Source organism: Brienomyrus brachyistius, chromosome 1 (assembly GCF_023856365.1).
Source record: "Brienomyrus brachyistius isolate T26 chromosome 1, BBRACH_0.4, whole genome shotgun sequence".
NCBI classification, from domain to species: Eukaryota; Metazoa; Chordata; class Actinopteri; order Osteoglossiformes; family Mormyridae; genus Brienomyrus; species Brienomyrus brachyistius.
In genome coordinates, this window is record NC_064533.1 from 49,692,978 (window position 1) to 49,702,826 (window position 9,849).

The window sequence follows — 9,849 nt, forward strand, 5'->3', positions numbered from 1 at the left end:
TAGCCTACAGTAAGCAGTGTTTTTTAGTATTGAGTGGCGGCCGTTATATTATACCAAGAAGCAGTCTACTGTAAGAAATACCAATAGGATAATTTTTAGGTAGGATTTTGTCTATTTCGATTATCTTCTCACCATATCCCCCATAGATCCATGCCCTTTAAATTATGATATCCGTAAACCCACCCTGATTCCCCAACGAAAGAATGGCGTTAAGGTGCTTTCTTTTGCTATATAACTGAATGGCACCTAATCTTAACATTCAACTCCTATATTTTAATGCTAAAACGACTGACAATCGCTGAAATAAGAACAAGCCAGTTCGTCTCAGAACCAAGACGAGAGCTCGGTCAACTGAAAAGACATACTGTATCCATACACCCATAATTAACATTTTTATTTAAGGTAATCGCAAAGCAAAAAATGATTAATCTTAAAGCCAAAAACATCATAATTAGCAGCGTTATAACTGAGGATAGACTGTCCCGTGTCTTTAGACATACGGGGAAATGTATAAAAGGGTGGAAAGGGAGGGGACGTTAGAATAGGGTGCGGAGAAGTCCGTGCCATTGTTAGGGATATCACCCCTGCTGACAGAAACACGCTTACCAACGCTGCTTCACAATGAATGAAGATCTGTTTGGGGCAAGACGTCTTCGAATAATAAACATTGGTAATTGATTTGGGGGGAAAAAACACAATCAGTTCTATTTGAATCACTCGCTTTAAATGATGAAGGTTTTCGTTACATCACCAAAACTGAAGTGTACGATCCTAATGTAACCTAAGTCTTTACAGCGTGCCGCTGATTTTTTACAAAGATGCTGACAATATTGCAGCAATATTGGACATTCAACACAAACAGAACCAATTACAGTGACAGACCTTAATGGGAATTAAGGTCTTTATTGCATGTTCGATTTATCACATTGGCTGTAGGATTTCTTTTGTGGCGCAGGGGATGCTGGAAGAGATTGAAATCTGAACAATAGACCTAAAAGCAGCGCTGCTCTTTGTAGCTAATAAAACGGACGGAAACCCACTCCAGGAAACCGAACTGCAGCCACCAAGAACACAAGAATATGGAGGTGATCGTGCACTGATTTTTACTCTTTTTTTCAAACATATCTCACTGGATATACATTGCATTCGGTTTTTATTCAGAGATCAACAGGGAAAATGAATTCAGCTGAAGCAGCCGAAGAAGGACCCACAGATTCGGATACGGACTCATTTTTCAAAACAGGTAGGACACTTATTGGGAAAAAATACATCGAATGTCATGTCTTTGAAGGAAATGATTTGGAGGCTGAATAATGACTCTACTTAGGACACACTGGCTCCGGTGTTGGTACTGCGAAGGGAAACTGGGAAGCGCACCGGTTAAGATCGCATTGTTTCGATCATTTTAAGTGCTGTACTCGGCGAATGCTTGGGGTTTGCTAAGAGCTGCTCCAAGTAGACAAATACACTCATGTTGTATTTGTAGTAGTCAGCGCATCATCATAAGAGATATGGTGCGTTTGAGCGCAAACTTACATTTATGTATTAATCGCTCTCAGCTCGAGCTCCTTGGTATTTGTTGGCGGCATTTAAATCCCAGTATTACAAGTACCGCTTCATATAATCGATTGTCACCTTTATTAAAGTTAGTCTGAAAATCTTGTCAAATCGTATATACAAAACACAATTGCGGCAGTTTAATTAATGTTAATTTGACTACACCTGAATATTAGTTAAAATATCTCATGGTAGATTTTTTTTAAATCCACTTTATACGCATATAGAAACAATTCTAGCGGAGAATGCACAATGTGATTTGGTTTTGTATTTTTTACCACGGTTTTTAATAGTGGTATATCTGTGTATATACACGTGTAAATATAGCTGATCGGTCTAGGGGCAGCTGTCACAGAGGCTGCGGCTTATCGTGCATCACACCGTGCAGTGCAGCTCTGCAAAGGGAGAGTCCGCTGTCACTCGGAGATGCAGAGGGAGGACTTTACAGGTTTGCTTAACCCAGCACACAGAGAAAGAGGCAGCCGTCTCAGTCATCGCCCTTAGATAAATACCACATCCAAATGATGCCCGCTATGTTAACGTTGCCTTTGCCCGTGATTTGTAGGCGTGACGGGACTCCGGTTGCCTGGCTGTAGTATGAAGGCCTCTCGTGACACTGGTCATATTTCAGCACTGAGCAGTCTGTAAATACCCGTTCCTGTTATATATTTACGGCATGCTGATGTTGCATACGGTCATTTGCGTTATTTTCATACGTGTTGAGAACTGCATAGGCCTGTATGTGCATATTAAATATGGATCTGATGGTAAGATTATGATTGTCATTTTAAGGCAAATGAATCGAATTGAATGGTAACGATCTTTCTGTGGATGTGATTATGCCGGTCAGGTTGACTGAACCATGGCTGTAGCCTCAGAGACCACGGGGTGGGGGGGGGGGGGGGGGGGGGATGTTGGCGCTGGTTGAGCCTTTGGGGAAGGGGACACTGCTGGCGCATGGCTCGCTGTATGGCACTGTGGTACAGGGGGGCACATCTTGCCTACCAGTCTGCCAGAGAGAACCGAATGCCCTGATTTTCACAAACAATGGGGTCTGATATCTGGAATATGGCTAGCATGTCCTGCCTGGATTTACAGCTGGAGATATTTTGCAGCCCTGTGTGTGTGTGTGACCATGCACTCGGGATGGAATAAACAAAAATAATTGACAAAATTCAATTTAGCATCGTGTTCAATGTGTTTCTGGGATAGTCTTTATCTTTGTACCCATCTTGCTGGGTTGGGAAACAACTCGATTAGTAAAAGTCATAGAGAACAGGTGTTTTTTCAGAATGATTTATTGCACTTGTTCAGAGCTTTCACTTTATAAGAGAATCTCATTGTATTTAAGTAAAAAACAGATTATTCCTTGTTTCTAATCTAATCTAAACCAAGACTTGGGAGACAAATAGAAAAAAGTGCTGCAAGATTGTCTTTTGTGTCAGAGTCCAAACAGCTTCTTCTTATTCTTTTTTTTTTTTGTTTAATCTTTATTTAAAAAAAACAAAAAAACAAAAACAACTCACAGATGGCAGGGCACTGTGAACGCCAGCCCATCTAGAATGCGACGTCACTGCAGCGACCCGGTCTGCTTTGGAGACATCTGCTCCCGACTGAATGAGCCCCGTCACTGATATGGGCTATTGATGGTCGGTGGCAGGCAGGTTTACCCCCAGGGGCAACGGGGCAGGAGCACCAGAACGGTCCCCCCTTCAGCCTCTGGCGTATTACAGGGCAGGCTGGACAGGCGTTACGCGGATGATCAGACGCTAATCCATTCTCAAAGCGTGCCTGAAAGACGGGTAAAGTGGGTTTTTCAGCCAAGGCTCACAGAGGACTTTCGGCCTGATTATTCTGGCCTTTAAAGTAGATTAACCTCTAATGCAAACTTAACCCCCTGCCCCCTGCAATGCCACCACCTTATTGTACAGTGGACTCACAGTGGTAACATTTACAAACAAAGAAAAGAAATGTAGCTCATCCCTCCCGGTAATCGAAGAGCCCTGACTGCCCAAATCCATTGTGGGACGGTTTGCCGAGTTCAGCCTGCCGTTTTGTCTTTCAGTGAGGAGTGCCTGGCTGGGCCAAGGGCCTGGATTACAGCCATGGAGGAGGGGGCGGCTGGGGGTCCGGGGATCAATAACGGGATTGCTGGAGCTCGGCCGGTGGAGCCGGGCGGCGGGTGCCGAGCGAAGCCTTCCATAGCGGTTACTCCCTTTGATTGCACGCCTTAGCGCGCGGCCTGCGCAAGCCTTACTAACCCAATCAATTACCCCATTACTTAATTAGACTGCGGCAGGAAAGCAGCCATTTTTTCCGTAAATTAGATCAGTGGGCAGATTTAGTGTGGGGGACGTGTAGCCATCGATGCTTTGCCACTGTGCTTAAGTCTTGGTGGGGATTCCTGGCCATCCCTACTCTGCCATTACGGTCCAGGTTACAGGAATCTGGAGCACATTTAGAGAGAGATAGGTTGCAAAATTTGCATAGTACTGCACACCCTGTATGATGAACCGGCCCCTTACAATATAGAAGTACATCCAAGTCCTATATGTTGCTGTTTGTAGGGGTGTGACAGCCATGGGGTGGGGGGGGGGGGGGACATGCACCACTCAATATTTAATTTAGATCCATAAGTAGAGCTTTGTATTTTAATTATTAGGTTCTGTCCTCCCCAATATAAATTTCTCCTGTGCCACTGGCTGTATGGACTCACTACATACAGCAGTGGTCGCCAAGCAGTTGATTGTGGAGAAATCCCCCCCCTGAACCAGCAAAATTTACAGAGGGCTGCCCCCACCTTTGGCAAAATATACCGTTGTGACTCTGTAGCTCCCAGGATTATTTTCTTTGTAAATGTATCTCTCTTTGTAAAAAAAAAAAAGGTTGGAGATAACTGAGCTAAAGGAACTCAAGGACGACATACGAACACTACACACACAAACCTGCAGGGGGCAGACTCGATCCCACAGTCCCAGAGACAGTAGCCAATTGGCCATGCCGGCTTGGCTTGCCTACGGCGTCATCAGCCTGCACACAGTCTGCGAGCGCTTATTAGTACAGTAGGTGGAGGGTAAGGGCACAGTGGATCTGAGTTACACGGTGGCCTCTGTGGTAGGATATGGTCCTGATGCAGGAAACACACCACCTTGTCCTTTAGAGGCATCTAAGTGGCACTACAAGCACGGAGGATAAGTCATCTTCACCTCTCCCTCTTTGTTTAAGTGGAAAATGAGCTTAGTGGTCAGTGGATTATTCAGGCTGCATCAGGGGTCTGGCAGCTGTCACAGTCAATGCAATCATGTGACCCGTCTGAGTCTGAGGGTGATACATTACGAGATGCTTAAGGATAATACCCAGGGGCGATGGGCTTTCTAACGTCAAGAAAAATGCAGACATCCTTCAAAAAGGTGTTTGCAACTATTTCTTGGTCTCAGTATTTTGCATCATTTTAGCCAGTGGTCCCTTTGTATAAAAAAACAAGGTTGCTTTATGCTGCATGTTACCGAACCAAAGCCGATGCCGGTTTCTCATTGATTGTAATCCCATGCCGTTTCCCTTATTCGTCTTTATGCAGAATGGTTGTCGGTCTGAATGTCTGCGCTTGTCCACAGGCCATAAACGCCACTAAATAAATTCAGCCCAGTGTTAAAAGGAACGTCTGCTACTTCAGGCTCCCGTGGTTATTGCGTTTGGTGTAGACTGCCACCCCCGCCCTCCCTGGCACCCCCTGCCCCCCACACCCTCCTGGTCCTACTCTGGCAGGCAGATAACACAGAAGCTACTCCATGTGTCGTGGATGCCAAAGTGAAACAATGGGGGCTCCCCCAAACCAAAGCTTTTCCCCCCCCCTACATACACACACCCCCCTCCTGCCAAACAATGGTAGTGCCCACAGCCCTCCCACTCCCCCGCTGGTGGGCGGGAGTGTGCGCTCCGTCTGTGCGGGGGCCCCGGGAGCACGGCAGATGGCTAATTGGACACCATGGCACGCCAGGGCTAGCAGTAAGAGTGGGAGATGATTTGCGGAGATTATTGAGTCATGATCTGACAAGGAAGTGAAAAGCAAAGAGGGAAGTAAGACCCCCCCCTCCCCACCCTATCTATTCACCATCATCACCACCACCCTGTTTCAGCTGTTCCCCACCTCAAAACTGCCTGGCCATATGCCACTAGTGTGGAGAGGGATGGCTGAGAGACAGGGAGGTAATGGGGTCAGAGCTTATTAGTCCAGCCATTACTAAATGGGCTTTCAGAGAAATTGATAAAGCAACCTCCATGCGACGTACGTTCAGCGTTGGCGCATTTAATGCACTGACGTTTGGTTATTTTTCTAACGGCCTACTGCGGCTGCAAGGTTCACAGTTTTAAGTAGATTGCCTTTATTTCAAATTTATAAATTCTGGCTAGGCTTCCTTTACGACGCACATTTGCCTGTGCCATCCATATGGCATAAATATTTTGCATCCCGTCGCATGGCTACGATACAGCATCATAAAACGAGGATGACGTTTATTTAATCTCAGTCGATTAGAAGGTTGCTCTCGGCAGTTGCATGGTGTGTGAACATTTATGCACTTAATGACGATAAACACAAAAGATTAATTTTGACTCATTAAAGCTGGATTTAAGACGTTGTGTTATCGTTTGGGGAAATGAACAGATTTGCGATTACGGTCGCAAATAGTGCAAGTGTTCTGGCTAAATTGTGAAACTCAAATGCTAATTGTTTTTAATTGATGTGATTAAGCAGGAACTGCGGCAGAATTAATACTGGGGATTGTAGTTTACAGTGAAATGTTTTTTGGCTTTATGGTAAGGCGTGCTGTCCTGACCCTGAGCAGGCCAGTGGCTGTGCAAATCAGATGGATGTGTGGAAGGTTTGTCATCATCCACATGTAAATAATCAGGTGACACATTTATTTTTAAGACGGAAAATGTTCTTTGGGGTTGTGTTAGCTGTCATGGCCGACTAAAGCATGCCGGATGCTCACACTGTACTCAAGCTGGTTACTAATGACTTAAGTTGTTACTTTTTCACTTAAGAGATTAATTCAGGCATCTAGCTGGTTACCAATGGGGTGAGCTTTATGCACACAGCATGTGAGCTGGTGGTTGGTGTGTTTGTTGTAGATTTGAACCTGCATCCATACACCAGTCACTGTATACATACACCAGTCACTGCATACATACACCAGTCACTGCATACATACACCAGTGAACCAGGTCCTTAACCTGCCAATTCCTAAAACACTGCTTCACTGGATAAACACCCAAGTGTTGACACTACATTTGAGTTATTCTGGACAAGAGGATCTACTAAGAAAACACAAAGTCAATAATCTCTGTCTTATTAGTAATTCAGGAAGGGCAGAGGTGATTTGCAGGAAAACAGTACAGATATAGTCTTCAGTGCTGTTCAGAATTCTATCCTGCACAATAGTATTGCAGTCAAGACTTGTGTCAAACTCTGGATATACGAGAAGGATTTATAGATATTGGTGGACTTCGTGGATAGAAATCATGCGCTTTATATAAAAAAGGCTCCTAATATGTTTCAGTAGAAGATGTTTATTGGCAGAATTCCACCACCTACTTGAACCAGGAATGTGCTGCAATGTTATTTTTCCCGGACACATATCAGTGGCAAGGATAGAGAGCAAAATTAAGGATTTACGCTGAATGTAAACTGCATGTTCGTGTCTTACTCTTTTTATTCTGTAAAAGAACAATACCAGCAAACCCCCCCCCCCCCCCATGAACACTCTGTGGGGGGGGCAGAAATGACTCACAGTCAGCCACAAGGTCACATGGGATAGAGCTGGAGTGCGCTCATAAATATTTAATCTCCTGTTAGCCGCGGACTCCCTCGTCCTCTGCGCTGCGCGTTTTGCCTCCCGCTTCGGCCGTGCTCGTCTGGCACCACGCAGCTATGTCAGAAACGCAGGGGCTGATATGGTTACGAGCAGAGCATGCATTTTTGGTTTTCTTAGCGGGTGGTTCAGGGTGCCGTCCTTCTGGGTTACTTGGGCTACGTGAATATTCCACGGCATTTAAAGGTAATTAAAGAACTGGACCGCTCCAGAGACAGGAGCATTGTGGTCAAGTCCAGTCCGCAAATAGCGGCGGAGCAGGTTGCGCCGAGCTCGCCGTGGGGATGCGCCGATCGCTGGGAGAGAGCCAGGTGCTGCGTACTGACGGGCTGCACAGCGCTACAATCACAGTAATGTAGGCTACCAGCACCAGGAAGAGAAAGGGACACAAAAAACCCCAAAAACCGCAGGATGACAGACAGTCCGAACAGAGATTTTAAGATCCCCCTGATTAGAAAGTCTTTTACGCACAGAATTCCGCAGTCCTTGGCCCAGAGACACGTGTACGTGTATTCTGTCCAAACTTTGCAGCCTAAGTTAGTAAAACGAGGTAAATGTATGTAGTTTACGGCTCCGAGATGCTAGGTTTGAAAACCCCTGGCTATGAAAAGGCAGGTTTCCTTCAGAATGGCTGTCCAAACCACCCTGATTACAGGCTTTTACAGTGGGCAGGAGGCATGAGACTCGGCAGAGCTGTAAGGTGGGCGGGGCTTGCTGCCTCATGCAGGGTCCAGTTGGCCCTTAGTGTTTAAGGCTGGGGTGTGAGACCAACGCAGGAATGTCAATATCCCGAACATTTTATGTGAGGGGAGCAAAAAAAGTGAACATTATATACGCCGAGCGTTGAAATATTTTACGCGTTTTTGGGATGGCTTAACCTCAAATAACCTTAAATCTCTAAGTTTTATGCTTGTTTTCTCTCAAATTGTGAGTTTTTCAAAAGATTTATATCCATAAGTTTTTCTTATAGCTGCAGACTCCTGTTGCACATTGAGTTTTCGGCTACAACAGACACTGTTGCCCTTTTTGCAGTTTTACTGCGATTCTTGGCTGGACTTGGGACTCGTTGACAGCTCCTTAGGGCGAGCTCATCCGGAGAAGCACAGCCGGGGTGAGAGCGCACCTTGGCCGGAGACCCGATGCTGAAACACCCCTGAGTGGCAGGTTTATTGTGAGACGATCAGACAAACATGTGAAGGGCCACAGTATCCGGTGATGCTCTGGGTCACACCACAGCATCTTTTGCACCTTAAGCGCTAGGAGGGGGGAGAAATCCCAGACGGTGGGGGGATAACCTTGTTAATATGCCAGTTGCTCTGTTGTTCTGCTTTCTCTTTTATTAACATTCAAAATGGACTAAATTATCCTACTGCTGCTGAATGCTACAGCAAACATGGGCGTCCATTATGTGTTGCTGTAATGAGGTCTGTGTTGCTTCTGTTTTACTTGTTACACTGCATATTTTTGTAGTGTGCATTTTACAGTGATGAGAAGCTGCTCAGTACTGTATTACTGTAGGATGCCAAACAGTGCTATTACAGTGTTTAGTGTAGCATGCTACAGTTATGTGTACAGTTATATAACATTTGTTTAAATTGCACCAATAATATGATGAAGTATAAGACAATGTGTAATGGAAACATATTCGGAGATGAGTAAAATTTAGACCGGAAATTTGACCTACGGACAGCATTGCGCACTGCAGTTTTGGGCTGTGCCTGAGTTCATCATGTAATGCTCTACAGCATTTTAAATTAGTTTACATTGGATGCACATTAACCGTAGTGAATTACCCTGGGTTTCCGTTCAATTATATTGCCAAAGTTGCAATTTTAAAGACATGAATGTGTGAAGCGGCTGCAGCGAGTGATTCGATAAATGGAAAAGGCTTTTAAGTTACATTATCAGGTAAAACCATGCACGTTGCATGCTGTAAATCAGGCTTCTGCCCTGTAAACTGTAGCACTGCCTCTGAAGTAGGTTTTATAATTGCACTGCAGTTATTTTGGGAGGGTCGAGTCACACACCATCGGCTATTACGATGTCACTCCTGCTCAGTGTTTGCCAGATGTGTTGCCTTTTGTCTGTTAAAGCCCCAGGCTGTTAAACTTCCCCTGAAACATCTGGATGAACGATTGATTCCCAGGGGACCCACTCATCGTAACCCTTTCAGTTGGGTAAGTTGGGGGAAATGCCAGTTAACAGACAGAGGCTGAATGCTGTGGGAACCTCTTCCAGAATATTCTCTTGGTCTCATTGTATAATCAGGACGTTGAAGTATTTATAGACCCAGATGTGGAGGAACAATTCATTGCACATAATTGTATGTTATGTTTACTGGATTGATAAATGAACTGGGAGGAACCAAACATGAATGGCAAAAATCCCTGGTTAAAATACTCCCATCATGTATATTTCC